Below are 22,043 nucleotides of genomic sequence, written 5' to 3'. Positions count from 1 at the left end.
AATTCTTAGTATTTCCCCCAAATGGCTAAATATCATTACCTTTCCCAAGCATGTTTTGTGAGGTCTCTCTTTGTCAGCCAGTTTTGTATATTCAACACGGAGCCTGCAGCTGACTCTTGTGAAAACCACTTGTTCACTGATGATCACTCTTTAGGTAAAATTTTCAGTTTTGTGTCCACTTGGAGGCCTATAAGTGCCACCCTGGTAGGGGAAGGTGTGGTTTGGTAAAACTGGGAGGTAGGTTAGGGACTAATACAACGAGTTATTATTTAAGGCAATGGGGAGACCAAAACAAAAGGCATCCCACAAATAATTTAGACTTACCATTATGAAATGATCTGGTAGGGTTTAGAGATATGACAGCCTGGCTTAAAAGGCCTGGGAGGAGGGACCAAATCTAGGTAGTACGGATTAAATTTCCCAATTGATTACCTAGTATGCTATTATGAGATCAAAGGAAAGAGAAAGTTCAAGTTGAGAATGGCTATCATTTCCCGTTGATCCTACCAAGTCGAGCACTATCTCTGAAACCAAAGAAAAAGGTCGTTGTTTAGAGAATTAAAGATGCAAAACTCTTTTTATTACCCTGCAATTCTATTTCCTGGATTAAAAATCAGAGCTTCCATATTCTTTGATATGGGGAGGTTATTTTCTGGCTCTTTAGAAAGCCATCCCTGCTACACACAATACATAAGGGAACATTTAGCCTCGTATTTCATATGCCATCCCTTACTATATAAAGCCCCCTAGAATACATAATAAAAAGATAAATGAAAAGCACATTAGAAATGCACCTAGTGGTGGGAAGCCAGCCAATGTTGATTGCAGATGTTTTGTTTGAAACAGTGGCTATATTGAGGGGGGAGACATGCTCTTTATATAAAAGCTAGTCTTGCCAGAGAATTCTGGGAGGAAAGAACATGCTTTAACGAATACCATCTTTATCTCAAATATGCATATCAGATGTATGCATTTCACTGTATTTTCTTCTAGATTACCCTATGTATTACATACAGGTCATTTTTTTAAATCATTTATAGTTATTCTTTCAGACTATTTTATCAATACTTCTTCATTACATGAAGTTAACAACCTAAGGATGCACTCAGTTTGAGCTGACACACCACTGCGTTAAAGTAAAAGTTAAAATTTCATCGTTTCCAACCCCCCAAATAGCAAACATGGTTTCCTGTAGTCCACACTCATGTTCCACTTTTCTGTATGCCCTGTGCTCCAGCCATGCTGAACTTTTCACTCTTCCCTAAATAAGCGTGTTCTATGAGGCCTCCTTTTTCTGTCTAGGCTGAATCCTCTGCCTGGCACACACCTACTCTCCTGCCAAGTGCCTGCTCTAAAGATATCACTTGTGGGAAAGCTTCGCTAATCTCGGAGACTGAGTGAGACACGGCTTGATCAGCCTCCCTCACTCTGGCACTCACAGTACTGTGTTCTAATTGGTGGCAAATGTGTTTTGCATCCTCCTGTAGACCATGAGCAACTTAAGAGTTCCCCAGGATGAATAACAATATCTGGCATAGAATAGGTGCTTAATAAAGATTTGACAGGCTAATCCATCCATTGGACAATGAGATTTACCATTCAGGAATGTTTACATAATCCCAGAATCTCCAGATCAGTAATTCATGGCTAAATTATTCAATAATGTGCCAAAGAGGGTGATGAGCTGGGAAAAAAAAAAACTTAGGAACAAATTAACCTGGAATAAAGCAAGGCTCAGTAAATAAAGTATGGCTCATGGAAAAGCAGATGTGCGTGTTTCCAGGGGGCGCCCATAGAGACAAATGGGGGGGCTGAGCCTCCCAGCTGCTCGGTCTGAATGATATGGCCACTGGCGATGCTGATTCCACAGATCAAGGGTGTGCAGCCCCGCTTTCACGCCCAGAGGCTACGATGAACAATGCACACCCTCACCTTTCACACTTTCCTTGACAAGTGAATGTTATAGTGGAGTGCCAGATTAGCCCTGATTCCAGTAAAACAGACAAAAATTAGAGTCCTCTGTCTTTCAGATGCCAGCTCTTTAAAGCAAAACAAAATGAAAGAAAACCAGAAAATCAGACCTGTTTCCTTAAATACAAGTTCATAAAATACAACCGGCTCAATTCACCAGCTTTGTTTTAAAGTGGCAGGAAGAAGAAGGAGGTGCTGTGGCAGTTCAAGGTCCCAAGCTATGGTAACACGTCTTCTTGAACTTCACCTGAGTTTCAACAAGAAGACATTTCTTTTTTTTTTTTTTTTTTAATATTTATTTATTTATTTATTTTATTTGGCTGTGCCAGGTCTTAGCTGCGACATGAGGGATTTTTAGTTGCAGCATGTGGGATTTTTAGTTGTGGCATGCGGGATCTAGTTCCCTGACCAGGTATCGAGCCCAGACCCCCTGCAGTGGGAGCGTGGAGTCTTAACTGCTGGACCACCAGGGAAGCCCCAAGAAGACATTTCTGATTAACATTATTAACAATCTCTCTTGGGATTTGTGGGAGGTCTTAAGTGAGCCATACAAAATTTCATACACTGGGTACCAAAGTGACTCCAAATATTAAGACAAAACAGATGTGGTTTAGGTCTTTCAGTATTGTTTTGTCTACAGAACATAAAACAAAATGAACAATGCATTACGTGAAACAGCAGACTTGTCAAAATGCTCAGGTAATATGCTATGGAGAGGTGAAAAAAAAAAATGCATTTATCTAATCCACCCTCCGGAAATGGCAGAATTCCAGGTTGTTTGGAATAAGAACCTATGATAGAGATGAACCTTTGTGGATCCCGGAACACTCCAACTCAGTTTGAATGGCTATTGTCCCCGATGAGAAAATCAGCTGTTTATGCTTCTGGTTTATAGCTCCAAGTTCTCTTTTTTCCTCTGTTGAAAAATCTCACACGTTAATAAACATAAATGAAAAATATTTCCGGTCTAAAATTAAACCCTATTGCTTTGATGGATCATTAAACCCCACTCACAGATTCTTTCCTCCAATCTGAAGTTTTTGTGGCAAGAATGTTAATTTTTTAACTCCCAGCAACCATTTCAGCTCAAATTCTTTGACAGAGACGACCAGGGACACAGAGGGAATGAAACACTTAGCAGGGCCGGCCTTCATGCTTTTTATGCCCCAAGTAAGGAAACAAGAACAAGATTATAGTGGCCCTGAATGGAATCAGAAATGGGAGAGAGGTTTTCTCCCACGACAAGAGGCTTCTTGAAGAAAAACAACGTTAAGATGCAATCTGTATCGGGGAAGCCCCTCAACGCCTGCTCCAAGTTCCTGTGATTTTGCAATCCATCCAGAGTATCAACACCTTAAGACAGTGCCCCCAAACTTCTGTTTTCTCCTGGACATGAATAAATGCCTGGTTTTGAATTCAGGAAGCTGGAGGCACCCTAGACTCACTGACAGACACATAGGAGATGCCAAGGGCTGCTTTCAATTTGAGCCTGAAGTTTTACATTTTAAGAAGACAAATGAACAGCATTACCTGTTTACTTCAATATTGACAAAGGAAAAGCCCGTGTCCCCCTTGCACCTGTTAATACTTGCTCCTTCTACCATGTGACCCAGGCAGCTGCTCATTTCAATTAGCCCAGGGCCAGTCTTGGCATTTACCCACAGAAACAATACCGCACAAAGAAGTGCCTCTGTGCCTTCGTGCTGGCGGGCCTCCAAGTCACACTCAGCTTTCAAAAAAAGGTGAAAGTAAAGAAAAACATTGATGTTAAGAATTCTCCTTATTTGAGGGACAAAAGAGGAGTATGGGATTAAGAGATGCAAACTACTATACACAAAATAGATAAGCAACCAGGATTTACTCTATAGCACAGGGAACCAGATTCGATATCTTGTAATAACCTATAATGGAATACGATCTGAAGAAAAATAACTGAATCACTTCACTGTACATCTGAAACTAACACAATATTGTAAATCAACTATACTTCAATTAAACAAAGATATTTCTCGATTTAAAAACATTGAAAAAAGAATTCTCCTTATTTGTCTAATAATAATTTTTAAAAATATATCTGAATAAGAAGTAATTGCCCAGCCTGTATCTCTTGCCTTCAGTGTTGTTTGTTTTCAAAATTAGGTCCTCTGGTTAGAAGGAATTACAGACTCTCTCACTTCCAGCTCATGTCTACCATCATTTGGAGGCGGGGGCTGGGAGCATGGAGACAATCTCTGCGTATATTCAGTGATAAAAACACCGATGGCAGCTTCCTCCCTGAATTGCTGCTGAAAGCCCTACCATTCTTTGTCTCTCTTTCCCAAGCACCATCAGACATTACTTTTTCATGTGAGTTATATTGAATGTGCCTGTTTATGACATCCCTAAGAGATGCACAGAGACATTTCTTTATTCACTTCCCAAGTCTTCACTGCTGCTAGCACAGGAAATTTATCACCTCCTGGGCAAAGACCATGCTCTTACTTTTAGTGAAGCTCTAATCTTGCTGTGAGACATTTGATATATGCCTGGTGCTGGAAAAGTTCCTTGATTCAGATAATGAAGGGTGGGTACCTTCAAAACTACCTGTCTGTTCTATTACACATGGATGGAGAAATATCCTGCTCTGGCCCACGGTGGTGAGTTACTTCCTTTTGCTTCATGATAGAAAATGAGCCAGCTGACTGGGTCTGTCTTGTGTCTACGGAACCATCTGGAACACCATGTCAAGGGGTAAGCAGACATGTTTCCTGGGCCTTCACTGCCTCCGTAAACTGGCCTCAGCGGGGAACTTCTCTCTCATTTGCCAGGAGGTACATCTGTAGACAATCTCGTTTTTCAGTCTGAGTGTTTACACATTTAGTAAGAGGGCAGGTTCTATAAAACTCCTATATCTGTATATATTTGTTTTGCTGTCAAGTTCCCTGTAGTTTTTGTTTGTTCAGGGGCTGAGTTTGTAGCAGGTGTTTGGAACAATTAACAGAAGCAGGGATACCAGTAGTGGGCAAAGGGTGGAAGACTATGAAACCAAAGCTTGACATTTTAAAAAACAAAGACACTTAAAAAATACACTTAAGAACTGCAGACTAGAACACACCAATAGTGTCATTTAATCTATTATAATTAAACTATGAATACACGCCTTGGCCATAAAATCTTAGACTAAGTATAAAAATGTCACGTTTATGAATATATTTTATATGATTTCTTTTTAATACTAAAACCATATTCGATAGGACTTGTAAAGCTTGAAAAGTGAGACATATATCAGATCTGTCTATGCAAATGACAGAATCAGTCCATTCTATTTGCTCCAGGTTGGGAAAATGCACATACAGAGAGAAGAACCAGGAATGCTTTCAGCATTTTTGCTATTTGCAGAAACTTATAATCAGATGGAGGGAGGCTTCTTGCTTCTGTGTGGGTGACTAAGATAGTTAATTGGAGCTATGCCAAAGAGTCTTTTTCATATCAAAGCAGTTTGGGGAAAATTATATTTATTTGGATGGTTTCACACTTTGAGTTTTGATTTCATTAAAATCAGCATGAATTTACAATTATAGATTTCAAACTTATTCCATAAGCATAAATGCCAACTCATTTACGTTCTGACAAATAACACAGGCCCAAACACTTTGCCTAGAGAAGAATAACTGGTCTCAATCCTCTGTTTTTCATGATTTTAACAAAAGAAGTTTGAGCAGTTCTTTCTACTCATATTCATTGACCCACTAGGTGCTGGCGTTATATGCATGGGGGAGATTTGGCCCCTGTCTGTAGAAGTACCCACTTTATTTGTGAAGACAGGTATATTAAAATTTATAAAATACCGTATAATCCTTCACGCAATTGTGTCAACTGGTTACTCCCAGAAGAAGGAGTAGTACTTAATTCTGCTACTACAGTCATAGACAGTCTTTTTGAAAAGTTAACATTTTAACTAAGCCTCCGAGTATAATCAGAAAGAAGGTACTACATCAAAAAATTTTCTCTGCGTGCTTGAATTAGCAGAATATCACTGGGTTGCTAGATAAGGAGACCAGTGGGCTATTAAGAATACTGAGTAATCTTTACAGTGAAAGAAGTCAGCCTTGCCACGGTGGTGTGGATGCCTTAGGAAAGGTGAAAGTCATTGTCCAAGAATTGGTGGGCAGGAGAGAGAAAGAGAATGAGACACTAAGAAAGAAACTGTATATAAAGTAGCACTAAAGGGGAAAAGAGCCAAAGAAAAGCAGAAAATGTCCCCAAATTGGTGGTCATATGTAGAACAAAAGAGGTTAGGTGGATTAATAAACGGTGTGGGGTTCAGGTCGATTTAGGCCCCTTCTCTCCCTGAATCATTAAGGTTAAGAGCTCTCACTGACTTTCATCTTCCAATAAAGTCTAATTATCCATAAGGACCTAGCCAAGTAGTTGATTATTTTTCAAATTGGTCCAGTGTCAGATAGATATTAAATCAAAATGGCATTCACCCATTCTACCCAGGCTTACTCCTTTCTCCAATCTACATTAACTCTTCTTGGGGGCTTCACACTCCTATTCTTCATGGCAAACTACCCAAACTACACTTTTCATTCAAGCATAGATGTCTTTCTAGACCAAGTGATGAATAGATTCATATAACAGGCCTTACTAAGTATTGTTGACCTTGAGTGTATTGCTAGCACTAAAATGTATATTCTCTCCTATCCTTTTACCTAGTGTATCTTGCATTAGGCTTTCCCACTTATCAAAGACAAAATGATTGTAAAGTAAAATTCATCATCTGTGGCTATTAAGCCATCATAACTTGATAGTATTTCCAAGGGAACAGGCAGATGGCTAGCTGCCTAGATATATGACATTAGGAAGGAGAAAACAACGTTTCATAAATACTAGATATTTTTCTTTCTTGTATGATAACCTTCTTAAGAGTATATGTCTTATCTTTAGTTTATTTGGACTGTCTGTTTTTATTTTTATTCCCAATATCTTTAAACTCTGTAAATCAACTCTCTCTATATAAATTCCCTTCCAAAACTCCTCCCCATAGAACTGCATCTTGAGTTATATTTAGCACATGATGATATATATGTGGTTAACTATAGACAAGTAGGCACTGAACACGGCAGTGCAGCCAGTGAAAATTTATGGGTTAGCCCACAGAATAAAAAAGGTGAACATTGCTTTGTAGGGAGAAAACAAGCCAAAATGTTCTGGAATTAATTATACTGTTAATTCACGACTTGGCTAGGTCTATAGTACCTGCCCATTCTAAAGGAAGCAGCTCAATCAACCCTTCTTCACAGAGCACAGGAATAAGATTCAAATGACCTGAATTTGAGTTTATCTCATATATTTCCTGGCTCTACAAATTTAAATAACATAATCTCCTTGAGCCTTGCATTCCTTTTTAATAAACTGGGGATAATAGCACCTTTCCTGCCTGCCTCGTGTACTGTTTGGAAAAAATCAAATAAGGTGATGTATGTGCTAGGTTTTTGTGCTGGGTCAGACCACAAAGGCAGGTTCAGTTTCCAGGATTAGTGAGAAGGACCACAACGAAGACTCCGTGCAAGGTATACAGGCAAGATGAAGGAGAGATAAAGATGGGATGGGATGCACCACCCTGATGACTTCTTATTCCCACTGAATGTATACCTGAAGTTTGATAGTCTTAGCGACCCAATAAAGTATTCACCAAGTCAGAAGATTCCAGAACTCACTGCATTTTAAGTCACTGACGGCTGGTGGAGCAGTGATTGGAATAGGTTACATACGGCCAAATTACCCAAATTTAATATCTTGGATCATAATCTCTTGCTGCGCCATTGTTATGTAACCTACTATTTCCATGTTCAATTTCTTAGACTTATTCAAAATTTTCATGTAATGAACCTGATCGTGGCCTATCACAGTTCCAAAATTTTTTAAAATATGATGTTAATGCAAGACAAGAGGCTATTAGGTTCATATGGTTTGGTCTTACAAAACACAATTGCCTCTAACTTATTAAAGAGCTAATTGTGATGTTGTGGATTATCCAGGACTTTAGAATTTATTCTTTTTCCTCTTTTGGTGCACTTTTGAAAAATTCATTATTATTTAATATATACAAAGAGACTAGATAGATAATAGTGGGCATAATTTATGTCACAGAAGGGCTGAAACAAATAACACCATCATCACACCAGGCACCTAAAAATGGGCCTGGAGAGATATTTTTACTGATGTGCAATGAACTCAAAATGAAGTACTGCCATTCTCAGTTTCTATCTTAGAGCTAGATAGCCTCACAGCCCAGGAAGTCCTCTCCTTGAGATGGGTGTAGATGAGGATGGATGCAGCAATAGTTTATCACAGATCATGACTCAGCTCTTTTGGAACCTGAGTCCCTGTTCACAGTAGAGGTGGGAGTTTTTGGAGCAGGAGTAAAACATGATTTTAACACACCAGCTGCGGCAGCTATGTCAGACCTAGGCTTAGAGCCTTCAAGACTCACTTGTTCTATATTCCGGCATTTAAAACAGGGTTTCTCCCTTCCTAGCTCACCTTTCGCAAGGCTTTTTTTTTTTTTGGCCGGGATCTTATTTCCCCAACCAGGGATGGAACCCTGGCCCCCGCAGTGAAAGTGCCAAGTCCTAACCACGGCACCACCAGGGAATTCCCTCACAAGTCTCTTTATTATGTTATTTTTTATTTTTAAAATATTTATTTATTTATTTATTTGGTTGCACTGGGTCTTAGTTGTGGCAGGCGGGCTCCTTAGTTGTGGCATACACGTGGGATCTAGTTCCCTGACCTGGGATCGAACCCAGGCCCCTTGCATTGGGAGCATGGAGTCTTATCCACTGCACCACCAGGAAAGTCCCCCTCACAAGTCTCTTTAAACCAATGTTCAGATCTATCACTCACTGACTTTTGTCCAAGACCTGGTTATTATTATAACTTCTTTACTTAATTTATGGTAAATAGAGTAAAAATATTTTTATGGCCAGGCCTTGCTAATGAAAATAAAATCATGTTTGTAACTTTTAAACAGAAAAACATACTCAGTATCACAACCTTAACATGATTACTGTGAGTTTACTTTTTTTCCAAAGAAGATAATCTAAATGACATTCTGTAGGAAAGTTCTCATGCACAATCTAATTTCTTTCAGTGAGATGATGAGCTAATCACAAACAAAAGTTTACACTATCTCCTAAACAACATGCCACACTAGGAGACTGGATGACAGAGTAAAAGGATATTCCAGTGGAGTGAGGAGATCCTTGTTTTAACCTGAGACTTGGCCATGTAGCTTTGTGTAAATCACTTCGCTTTTGGGGGTCTTATATTTCTTACTTATAGAATGGGTTCCATCACCCTTAAGGTCCCTTCCTGATAAAGTTCCTCATCTATAAAATGACTATAATAACAATAGGCACCCCCAGGGTTGCAGTGAGGATTAGATGATATTCAGCACAGAGTTTGTTTTAAGGACATTAACAAAAGTTCAATAAATTAAATATTTCCATGATAATTTTATTATTAATATTTATCCTAGTTATTTATTGTCAGGACTGTTATACTACTATGATATGAATATGCTACATTGGCATATTTACTCTACATAATATAAATATGTAAGCTCTTTACAGAATATTTAGATCCATACAATAGTTGCAAAATATACTGGAAATGAAGGCCAAAATACTGGAGTTAAAATATCTTAGAAGTTTAGGTTTTGATCTTTGAACAAACAAACTTATCATTACTGTTTTATGAATTCTAGAAAACAGCCAAACAAGTTTAACAGGTTTTGTCTGTTCCCTCTGATCTTGTTTTTCGTGTGTTTAGTATCTGATTGGCAAGGACTTGTACTTGATGAACTGATAACGGTCAACATCACCAGGGAACTTCTCTTTATGCAGGGAGTTGATGGCCAAACCTTGGCCTCAAGCATGATTAATATGCCCAATATTCTCCTTCAACCTCCACAACTTATTCAGAACCTAAGGAAAGAGACACTTGGGGGAAACAGACTATTACTTTGTTTCCAGCTGTTTTCTTTTCCAAACTTTTTTCCAAACGTTTTGGACTGAAGTATTGCAGCATGATTCATAAAGACATTAACCTACATTAATGTTTGTAGATATGGATGTTAATTTGTGAATTCTTATTTACATGTGTAATTCATATATTCTCCTGTGGAGCAGAAAATTCATTTCCTCATTTTTTTAATGCTAACTCATTCTCATCTCTGGTTTCAGCTAAGGAAGTACAAAAACACTCTCGCAAATTTCAGTTGATTGAATCTTTAATAGCAATTTAAAGTCTGAACTAAGGAAAAACTTGAAATGTTTACAAGGTAAATGTTCAAAGATTAATACCACTTTCTTGCCTAGAAAGACTTTGTAACTTACTAGGACAAGACATATCATATACGACTACAAGGACATGAAGCTGATTAGCAAAACAATTAGATAATTATATTATTATATTAATAATCAGCCTTTATAATAATAATTATTATATCAAAATAGAATTGCTTTCCAAAGTAGTTACCTCATCAGACTATATGCTTATTCTAACGACTCTGCCATAGCTCAAAACATTTTGAGATCTCCTCCCTTGTAATTGTATTCATTATCAATTTCAGTAAGAAATTTAAATAATATAGAGGTTTACCTGAAGAGTAAGTTTCCAATCTTGATTATTCATGTTCTTTATAGGAATACCTACTAATAAATTTGTGCTTTTTCCAAAAATCAAATGCATCCTCAAAATGTAAATATTGGCCATTTTTTAAGGATTTTGGAATAAGAAATAAAATGGAATCATAGGTCCTTTTTATAATATACAGTCATGAAACATTTTTTAATTACCAAAACTAATACAAAAACAATGCCAAACAAAAGGTTATGATTATACACATAGGGAGTCCAATATGGGCAGAGGTAGGAAAGAAAGCTTCAGGAAGCAGGTAAAATTGAAGTGAGGTCTTGAGTGATAGATAGAGGTGGATAAGTATGTAACACTACAGAGTAATATGTCACAGATGATATGTTTTAGATCTAGAAGAAACTCCCTAATTTTACTGTTAAGGAAACAGAGAACCAAAGAGATATGATGACTTTCTCATAGAAATCCAACTAGTTAGAGAGCAGGAATTGGTTTTACTGAGGGTTGGTCTCGGGCTGTTTTCATGATAATAGGAATAACATCTCTGTGTTCAGTCAAATCCATAAGTGGTTTGGAGTATGGAATAGGATTTTTTATTTACTGCATTATAAAACCTAACAGATTGTTTTAGTGTTAAATTCAAATCTAGCAGTATATTCTGTTAACATTTAAAAATTGTTTTCAAGTTTAAAATATGTTACATGCCTTTCAAGCTAAAAGAGACCCTTTTATATTTTATTAATTTCTAGATAATTATGAGTACGCTCATGAAAATTGGTAGAAAGACAAATGTGATATAAGATCCCCACGATGGGAAATGTTCAGCATGTATAGATAAGGCGTTGTCTGGAGATAACAGCTTGATTACCTTTAAAAAGAGGGGAACAAAAAGGTTATAGGAGGCTAAATTTCTCTATGTGGAAAATATTTTTCTTATAGCTATCAGCACACTTACAAAATTCACATCTTACTGCAAAGATAGAATTGAAACTCTGAAAGCTGCTGTGATTACTATAAAGAAGCCCCAATGTTGAACTAGAGGGAGCGTTTCACAGGAAAAATGATTTCCTCTGCCCGTGTTATGAAGGGGTTAATTATGAGACCTGAGATAAGGTGTTGGAACATCTAGGTACTTCATCAAGCCATGGAGTCAGGAAACAAGGGAGAACAGATGAAGGTGCTGGGGATAATAATGATGGCAAGTAATGATTTCCCTAGAGGTGAACTGATCTATGGCCACAAGCAAAGAAAAAAAGGCTAGAAAGTACCATAACATTACCTTGGAGTACTTAACAGACTCGAAAGCAGTAACCCTGTGTCAAAAAAGGCCCATCAGCTTGCTCATTTTAGGTAAAAGAGTTATGCCAGAGTACAAGAGGGGAATGCAAAATTCACATATGAAATTAAACAGCTGAAAGGTATGATTTAACAATGCTCAAAACTCAATAAGCCAAAGATAAACAGCAAATTAGATGACTCAATGTCAGGAGGAAAAAACATCTTCCATCGATCCCATCGTCAAAAATTAATCTGCCTGAGAATGCCCTCTGCTCCAATCCCCGAGCTGATGAAGAGGGGAGAAATGGAGTAAAACCTATGTACGAACGCTTCACCTTCAGGCTAGACCCTGATTACAATCTCCTGTGAGACATTTCAGCATGAAGCACCTCTCATGTTGGGACTACAAAATTAAATTGCGATCAATACTTTACAAAAATAATTGGGGAAAAATGTTCAGAAGTCAGAGCTGCACTGTGTGTCCACAAACATATGAAAGTTATTTTTTTTTCTACCTTTCTGGGGGTTATTCTTCAGGATAGATCAGTTCAAAGGTGTCTCTTGACAATAGTGTTCTTGGAATGGTTTCGCTCACCTTGTTAGGGAATTTTAAAAGCAGAGGAGCATTTACAGCTAACCAAGAATGGGAGCTTATTGCTGTATTCTGCTTTCTTTTCTTTGGAGTGCTAATCTCAGCCTGTAAATTCTTCTTGTCTCCTCTTCCTTTGATGTTGATTTAAATTCCTTTGCAAATTAATTTTCCGCATTAAACAGAAATGACAAAAAAAATGTTATATTCCAACGAAATTAAAGAAAAAAACAAAACAAAAAAGATGTGGTAGATTTTGAAAACTTTGCTTAAGATTGGATTCTGAATCCCTCACTACATTTAAATGTTGACCTCTGTAGTTAAATTTAGGGTAAAATGTATTGAATCAAACTCTTTCCTGCCTTGAATAATGCTTAGTATTCAGCTTTTCCTTCTTGTCTCCCTCAGAATGTGTTCTTATTTTTGGCAAAGATTTACTTTTTAATCCGTAAAAAGAGGGGGAAGTGGAAAATGTAAATGCCTATGTAAAATTCTTGCTTTTTCAGTAAGTGTTCATTTGGGGTTTTGTTAGACAGTGAGTTCAAAATATTGTACTTTTATAATTGCTTTTTTGGAATCTACATAGGCTTTTCTGGGTTTTTATTTGTGGTGCGACCCTCTGAGAAGACAGACTACTGATTTTCCTCATGTGAATCATTTGTTATAACCCGAGTCACACAAACAGAGGGAAAAAAAGCAGCTGCATTAAGAATACACAGTACAAACCACACTAAAGTAGGTGGTATGTGGCTAGCTCAAGGGGGAGTACCCGAAGAGGAGTAGTCAATGGCTTGGTGTCATCCTCGGGGAGAGGGAGGTATTGAGTAGTGTCTTATAGGGCTTTGGGACTGGGGGAAGGAATTGAAAGTGTGCTTATTAAGTATGAAAATGATGTCTTGAACTAGATTGCAAAAACCTGAGAAGAGGTGAATACCATTTAAAGTGATCTTCACCGAAGAAATGACAGCGCCCTCAAGAACAAGGGGCAAGGGCAGATTTTATTGGGCACCCCCAAATGAAACAGGCAACTTGTGTCTAATGAATTAACTGATAAATTTCAAATCGGTTACCTTCCACTACTCTTCATGCTCTTGAACAACTGTTATTATTTTCACACTGTTATTCTGATCAGAAAGATAGAATGCAACATGATTTTAAGATTCACTGGAGGTGAACATAACAGAGATGAGGAAGAAAATATGCAGCAGGATCAGGAGGGAGAGGAAGGAGAGACATCGAACCTTCCCTTAGACAACCTATGGCCCAACCTACTGTGTCCTCCACACAATGCACTCCCACAAAATACACTTTCTGCTCACTCAGAAATGTACCTTCTGGAACGTGCTTCACAATTGCAACTGTGTCACACTGACTCAACTCCTCAAGTCTCAGTTCAGACATCTGCTTTTCTAGAAAAATCTCCCTAAATCTCCCAACCCCGTAATTAGGCATCTTGACCCTGTGTATACATTTATTATGGCATTTCTCTTAATATATTAAAATTAATTTTTTTCCCTACTAGATGGTGATATTTCTAATAGACTGGTTTGTCTTTCATTCATCTTTGTACACTCAGACATTTTTCCAAAGTAAATAATCCAATTTCTTTTCAATGTTCTTTCACTGATTTAATTTTCCAACTTTTAACTTGCTGTGTGTCACATGGGACTTACCGACTTGAGGTTTGGATTCTTCATCTCTAAAGTGAAAGGGTTGGACTAAATAAAATGTCTCTAAGGTCCCTTCTGGGTCTAAAATTTCAGGCAATAAAAATGATTGAATATTTTGCTAAAAAGCTAATCACAATGCCTGCCCCAGCCATACCCAGTTCTACATGGCATGAAATGACTCTTTAAAAAATTATTGTTCTTGTTTGTTTGTGTTCTACATGACACCACCTCACCCTTGGCTCTAGCAATGGTCCCTCACCAGAGACATCACATATTAAGTCATACCACATGAAATTGCTGATATTTGCTTATTTTGACATATGCACCTGTTAATTTTAGGTGGATCAAACTAACATCTGACTATTCAGAGAATGGTGGCATGGCTTCGTAATAAAGTTTGAGTAAGATCAATCTGAGTCCCTTCCCAGAATTGAATAGTGAAACAAACCAAGAACCAAGCAATTGGCAGGATGTGGAAACTGCACATAAGACTGAAGAGGTAGGAAGCAGAGGACAGGTCAAAATGGGGAAGGAGGTGTCTGGAGATGCAGGGTCATGGTGACCTGAAATTGCAAGGAAACAATGTCCATTTGTTAGCGGAAAGCATGAGGTAAGGAAAAGAGATACTCAATAGAAAGATGAAGTAGCGAAAGGAGAACGGAGTAGTGAGCAACTGGGCCATGTAAATACTGGAGTTCCTTAGTATATACACATGAATGCCAGCTACCATAGTCCCACTGCCACCTTGGATCCACTGCCAATTCAAATAATCCTCAACTGGGATGTAGTTTTTACCTTTCTCCTCTCAATACCCATCTTCCCATGACCAACCATAACTTGACGTTCCTAGAAGCAACCACTATAACCTGAAGCCAGATAAATAAAACAAATATTAAAACACAATACCAGGCAAGGCTTTAAAGGCTTTATAATAATGGTGGCTACAAGCCAACATGTGTCTGTCACATGCCTGGCACTTTATGTATTATTTACATCCCTAAAGGCAGCTCTGGGATGTAAGCATTACTAATCCCACTTTACAGATGAGGAAACTGGAACTCAGGAAGAATGGAAGGATTTGTCCAAGGGCACACAGCAGATAGAGCTGAAGTCAAACCCAGCTCTATTGTTCCAGAGTCTGAACTCTTCCCACTATGGCACACTGCCTCCTCAACCCCTGAAATGCAAAGTGATGTTAGAATTAGAAAAGTTTACTCCGAGTCTTTTTTGTATAAATCATATACAAGTTATCCACCTAACTAAAAACATATGAAAGACTTCCCAGTTTAGCCTTGGTTCTGGCATTATCAGCAGAGCTATTTTGATTCATGTATTTCCTAATAAATCAAATGTTTGCAATGGCCTCAGGCCTCCAGGTAGGAAATATACCTTCTGTAGTGCTCAACATCTACTGGCTTTGGATTAACACTCTGGAGAGAAGCACAACCTAAACAAATTTATTTTGTCCTAAAAATCAGGACTATTTGTGAATCACATGGGAATGTCACCATCTGACTGAGATAAACTAGTGAGTTTGATATGGGATACTTATGCTAATTAGATAATCGCCAGAGTATACCTATACAAGTATACTTCTGTTATCTTCATTAACATTAGTGTTACATATGTATAGGATACAGTAACAAGCATGACAGAAAAGATCCTGCTCTCATGGAGTATATATTTTAGTGAGGGAAATTGATTTTAAAAAAGGAATTAGAAATAAATGCAATCATTTTGGGTAGTATTAGCTTTCATAAATAAAATGTTTCAAAAACAAATGAGCTGGGCTTCCCTGGTGGCGCAGTGGTTGAGAATCTGCCTGCCAATGCAGGGGACACGGGTTCGAGCCCTGGTCTGGGAAGATCCCACATGCCGCGGAGCAACTGGGCCCGTGAGCCACAATTGCTGAGCCTGCGCGTCTGGAGCCTGTGCTCCGCAACAAGAGAGGCCACGATAGTGAGAGGCCCGCGCACTGCGATGAAGAGTGGCCCCCGCTTGCCACAACTGGAGAAAGCCCTCGCACAGAAACGAAGATCCAACACAGCCATAAATAAATTAATTAATAAAAAACAAAAAAAAACAAATGAGCTGGAGTAGAGAGAAGGGGCTATATCAGATGGAGGTGTCACAGAAACCTTCTCATTATATTTGACTTAAGGCCTGAATAACGAGCAGAAGCAAGCCACATAAATGTTAGAGAAAAAAATTCTCAGGCAAAGAGAATAGTAAGCTCAAAGGCTCCCAGGCAGAGGCAACCTTGACATGTTATCAGAACAGAAAGAAGAGCTGTGTGGCTTGAGTCATACAAGTGAAAGGAAGAGTCAGAGAAGATGAGATCGCAGGCAGATGAGGTAGAAATTCGTATGGCACATAAGGAGTTTGGATTTTACTCTAAGTGAAAATGTGGAAATGCTGAAAAATTTTATGTATGGGAATGACCTGAGGGCACATAAATGCTAGATGATCACCACAGGAAGACTATCTGAATTCACTTACATTCTTCTATGTTGAAGACCTCAGTGTAATATCCATCACTTTGGTCAATGTATCACCACCCAGTGTCTGGTCCTTAGGCTTGTAGGACAAAACTTGATTTTTTTTCTATCACATCAAATGAAAATATATCTCTTAGGGTTAAACGCACCCTAATTAAGGACTTAAGGATCTAGGTACAAAGCCAGAATGGCCATATACCAATCTCTAATAAATTATCAGAGAGTCCAATAAACTCAAAGTCCTTTTGCTTCAACCCCCGGCATTTCTCTCCACTTTGCTAATGAATCTGGAATAGTGCAAGTCCACTGACTAAAACTCTCTCTCCTCGGGTTAGTGCGGCCTCTCTTGTTGCAGAGCACAGGCTCCAGACGCACAGGCTCAGTAGTTGTGGCTCACGGGCCCAGTTGCTCCGCGGCATGTGGGATCTTCCCAGACCAGGTCTCGAACCCATGTCCCCTGCGTTGGCAGGCAGATTCTCAACCACTGCGCCACCAGGGAAGCCCCAAACAATTCTTGAAATCCAAGTAGCTTTAATTGTTTCTAAATAAAAATTCAGAATGACATAAATACTGAATGGCTCCTGGGCAATGTGTCACCGCAGGTTAAATATGTTTTGCCCCGGAGACTGCAGTTCATAGGGTATAGATAACAAGAGGAATGAAATTGGTGATCCCAGCTAATTCAGAGTGGATATTAACATATATCACCTAACTGTCTCCAAATGTGACCCTATTTTCACTATCAGTGTCTCTGTCCCCAGGAAACTGTTGCTAGTGAGAGAAAAGGAGGACAGAGGAGAAATGTGAGGGTTCTGTACCGGTGGGAAGGGCACAGTAACAAGACTGAAAAACTGGAAGCTTCTGATCTATTCTTTTCATTCTCTCTCTTTTTTAAGAACAAGGAAGAAGAAATAGCATCTCATTTCTTAGCCTAAAGGGAGCATAAAGAACAACATCCTCTAGGAATGCCAGGACATTTCCTTTTTTTTCTCTCGAGTATTTCTGATATTTTGTTACTAGAGAGGGGAAAAAATTGCCTATATAATTTTTTTAAAGTTTATCAAATCAGCACTTACCAATTATTGCCAAATTTTGTTCCTTGAAAACTGAGAGAAAAGAAAAAAATCAGAATAGGTATCTAAAAGAAGACTAGATGGAGAATGCTCAAACCCTTTAGGAGCCAAACAAAATCTATGTTTCTGTACTATTAAGTATAGTATAAAAAGGCAAAGTCATGGGCATTAGCCCCATAGGGGCCAGTTAGCTGGACTCAAATTCAAGGCCACAGAATACATATCTAACTTTGCTGCTGGCAGTTAATTATATCAATGACCAACAGGAGGAATAGAAAAGTGTCTTCTCAGTGTCTATTTTAAACTTTGCCTAACACTTTCAGCTTGGCTGTTATCATTGTCAAAAAATTTTTTTTAAATTGGAAGTAATTTTAATATCATATCAATGTTAAATGTAGACATATTTATCAGCTGCTATACAGACATGACATTTGTAAAATATAACCAGGTGTCTCTTTTGTAGACGGGATTTTAGTATTTTATTTGTCCAAAGCTAAGACCAAATAGTCTACTTTATCCTCATAGTTCATACTATGGTTTTTCTCATTGTAGCTTTCTCCACTCCAAAAAAAAAAAGCTTATAAATATCATAGTAAATAATCATGAGAGTTTTAAAAAGTCTTAACAATTGTTTTTGCTTCTCCTTTCTAAATTATATCATGGGTAAATATACATACTTAACTTCTCTTGACTAAAGACTTCATTTTTAGAACCAGGAAGAAATACCTAAGTCTTAGTTTTATCTTCTTCTTTGGTATAATTTTCATAGGTTTTGCATAATAAGATATTAAATGACTTTACAGTGTTATGGAAAAACTAGAGTTTCAGGGTTAAGCAGAAGTATTATTAAAATATCAATATTATAAGAAAAATTCTATGCTATATGTAGGGAAATGTTTAATATATGTTTTTAAAATACATATTGGAAATAGAAAACTAAGCTTTGCATATTGATAAGGTGATGGGTGGCAATACCAACTGTTGAGTCAACTGAGTAAAGATAAACATGACACAATATTGCAATGTGTTAAAACATAGCTTTCTGTTTCATCTGTAACTATTTTTGCAAAAATTTAAAAACAGTTTGCTAATTACTATTTGGTGAAACTTTCTTGACAATAGCCTGTTAAAGGTTGTGAGAAAAAAGTATCTCCCTTCCTTCCTCCCTCCCTCCCTCCCTCCCTCCCTTCCTTCCTTCCTTCTTTCTTTCCTTCTTCCCTCCCCCATTTGTTTTTTTTTTCCTTTCCTTCCCTCCTTCCTCCCTTCAATGTTTAAATATGATCAGATTCCATGTCATACCTGCAGACTAAAGCAGAAAATTCTGGAAGACTGAGAGAAGCCCACTGCAAGTTTACAGAGCCTGCTGACTGCTCTGGAAGTCAGCAAGAACCAGGAGTACCCAAGTTTCCTTAAGGTTCATGTGAGAAAATAATAACTAACATTTATTGAGGACGTATTATGTGCCCACACTCTTCTAAGCTCTTTACATAGAGTATCCTATTTAATTTTCATAGAACTTCACTTTCTACAATTGAAGAAATTTTCTCGAAAGAAGTATTTTAACTTGTTCAGAAGTTTAGACAGATAACTATTATGGAGTCAAGATTCATTTCTTTATACTCTCTCCTTTGTGATCAGGTTTGAACACAGAGCTATGAATCATCCCTACCTAAGTGTTTCCAAGTTGAGAATTCTGGAAAGAGGATATACAACCTAGAGCAGTGACTTTCATCTTTGCTCCTGTAAAGTTTACTTCAGGCATGAGAGACACAGTCAACAAAATTGACTGGAGAAGATAATGCGATACTGAAAACAGATAGTGTAATGGCAGCACACTCAGGCATGGATGTATGTATATTTAAGAATCAGTACGTAAGGTCCACTGTCTGTCTGGTTTACTCGCTCTGGATCTACAGATCTTGACAATGGTTGTCAGTTAGGGTCCAGCCAGTTTATACATCTAAATCAAACAATACATAATGGGGTTCTTTAGCCAGTCAATTGTGAATGACTAAAGCTCCGCTATGAGACAAACAATAAGGTTTCCCAAACTTTCTTGTGGCTGAATGTCTAAGACTATGCCCTGGTTTATTTTTAATGTTCAGAAGCATAAAATCCAAGATTGATGGTGACATGATAAGAATGGTCATAGGAGGAGGGATGTGTAAAAGAGAGAAGAAAGAAAATAGAGCAAGGTAAAAAAATATATATATGGTAACCACGTAGGAATTCCATTGCTTGTATATTCATAGCACTTCTTTCTTCCCCATGGAAGTGGGAAGAAGGGCCATAATAATTAATCTATATGTCATTATTAACTCTGTCTTCAGGCAATTTAAAAAATGGGAAATATTATGTTATTTTACACAATCATCCTAAAGGGTTAATCGACATTTCCTGTGAAAGGAGCAATGATGTTTAGCCAAATGGTTTTAAAAAAGCAGACAACAAAAAATAGCTTCAATAATTCATATTAATTCAAGTCCTATGGTTAATGAGGCAAATGGAGCGCTCTCAGAGGGGATAAAAGCACAGAGCAGCAACATCAAGACTCTTCAAACCACTGCTGGCGAAAGATACTGTAGGTCCAAAATACCCCCTAACCACCTACTATTCATACTTTACACTCGGGAAAAACTTACTATCATTCTAATTTTGCAGATAGTAGCTAAAACAGTGCCTATACAATTATAACACAAACAAGCAACTGCTTTTATTCTTTGTCATTATGGTTCTTAGCCTTCATGACGCCATCCAATTTGCCTGAAGTGTACACTGTATTAAACTTCTACTCATTTGATCAGGCACAGAAATAGTGGGGCTATGATCAGCTCTATACAGCCCAACAGTGAGATTGTTGTCAGGCTAAAGATATATCAAAGTTGAAAACCAAATCAGGGATTGGATTGCCAAATAGGATGATGAATAGTCAGTCTGAATTGTTTAGAAAGATGATGGATTCATCAGAGATCAATCCTGTAAAGTCTAAATACATGTTCATTTTATGAACATTAATTAGGCAATGGCTATGTAGTATGTGTTAGGCACTGTGCCAGGCACTAAGGATAGGAAAAAGAATAAAACTTCCCTTGTGAGTTCTAAAATTCTCCATCACTATTCCCTCGGATTTAATGTAATAATGCAACCTACTCTAGTAGTACCATACTCTGATGAAAGTAGCAGGAGAGAAAGGGGAATTTAGCTTCATAAGGAGAAGTTCTTTTTGGGGCTGAGTTTTTAATGAATGAGGAGGAAAGAAGGTAAAATTGCATTCATTCACTCATTCACCAGGTATGTACTGAACATCCGTTGAGTACCAAGATCTTTGTGGTACTTTAAGAATATAATGATGATCAAGGTAAGATGTCTGCCTTTAGGTTGCTTATCGTCCTGTGGAGACTCCAAGTATGTAAAGAGCTCCCTCTCCCCCAAACACACACACACACACACACACACACACACACACACGCGCGCGCGCACACAAAAGCAAGTTGAAATCAAGGAAAGGTAAATAATTTGATGTGGCTGGAGAACAGGGTGCAGGGGAAATGTAAACATCTAATCCTGTCCCCTCTTCTCCTTTCCTACCGCTCACTCCTCCCCCTGCTGCTTTATTCTGGTGCTGATTATTTTCTGTCTGAGCCAATGCCACAGTATCCTAACTGGACTTTCTACCTGCAATTTCACTAACCTCCAAACAACGCCATATAATTCTACTTCAAAGGCTCTCATGGTTTCAGGAAAAACTCCTCCACAAGGCAGTTAAAGCCTTTCACAGACTGGCCCCACTCACTTACCCAAACCCTTCCTCCCGAACCCCCGCTGCCTTTCCTTGCACCTGACGTCTTCTCTCTACCAAGCACATCGGCCCAGTGGTATCGTCTTTCTCAAATCTCCAAGCTTTTGTACACTCTGCTTCCTGTATCTGGACTGCCCTTACTTCTTTCTGCATCTAGGGAAGCCTCCTTATCTTTGAGGACTCTCTCCTTTAGGAAGCTTCTCTGACTCTCCTGGCCCGCATCAGTGCCCCTCCTATGGACTCCCATAAGTCCACGTGGTTACAGCTGCCATAGGGAAGTCCATGTTATATCATTTTCACTATGCTGTTGACTGTGTCCTTCATTAGGTCTGGAGTCTCTACAAAATAAGGGCCACATTTTTGGTTTCAGTGGCATCAACATCTTATACCATGTCTGATAATAGTAACTCTACAAAATATATTTGTTTAGTGAATGAATGAATGAATTGTTGATTCAAGTGTTTGATTAAAGCAGTTTAGATCACATGCTAATATTTTATCCTCTATACCATTAGACAATAA

General features: G+C 38.2%; 1 protein-coding gene across 1 annotated transcript in view; it reads right to left on the bottom strand.

The window, feature by feature from the left end:
• The window catches only part of LOC309609897 (uncharacterized protein), a 465,108-nt gene that overhangs the window by 18,017 nt on the left and 425,048 nt on the right, over window positions 1-22,043 (bottom strand). The gene's annotated exons all lie outside the window — the stretch shown is intronic.

The sequence above is a fragment of the Balaenoptera borealis genome (assembly GCF_965194805.1).
Source record: "Balaenoptera borealis genome assembly, chromosome: 13".
NCBI lineage: Eukaryota > Metazoa > Chordata > Mammalia > Artiodactyla > Balaenopteridae > Balaenoptera > Balaenoptera borealis.
The sequence above is the reverse complement of the archived record's forward strand: the minus strand, read 5'-3'. Positions and strand labels throughout refer to the sequence as shown.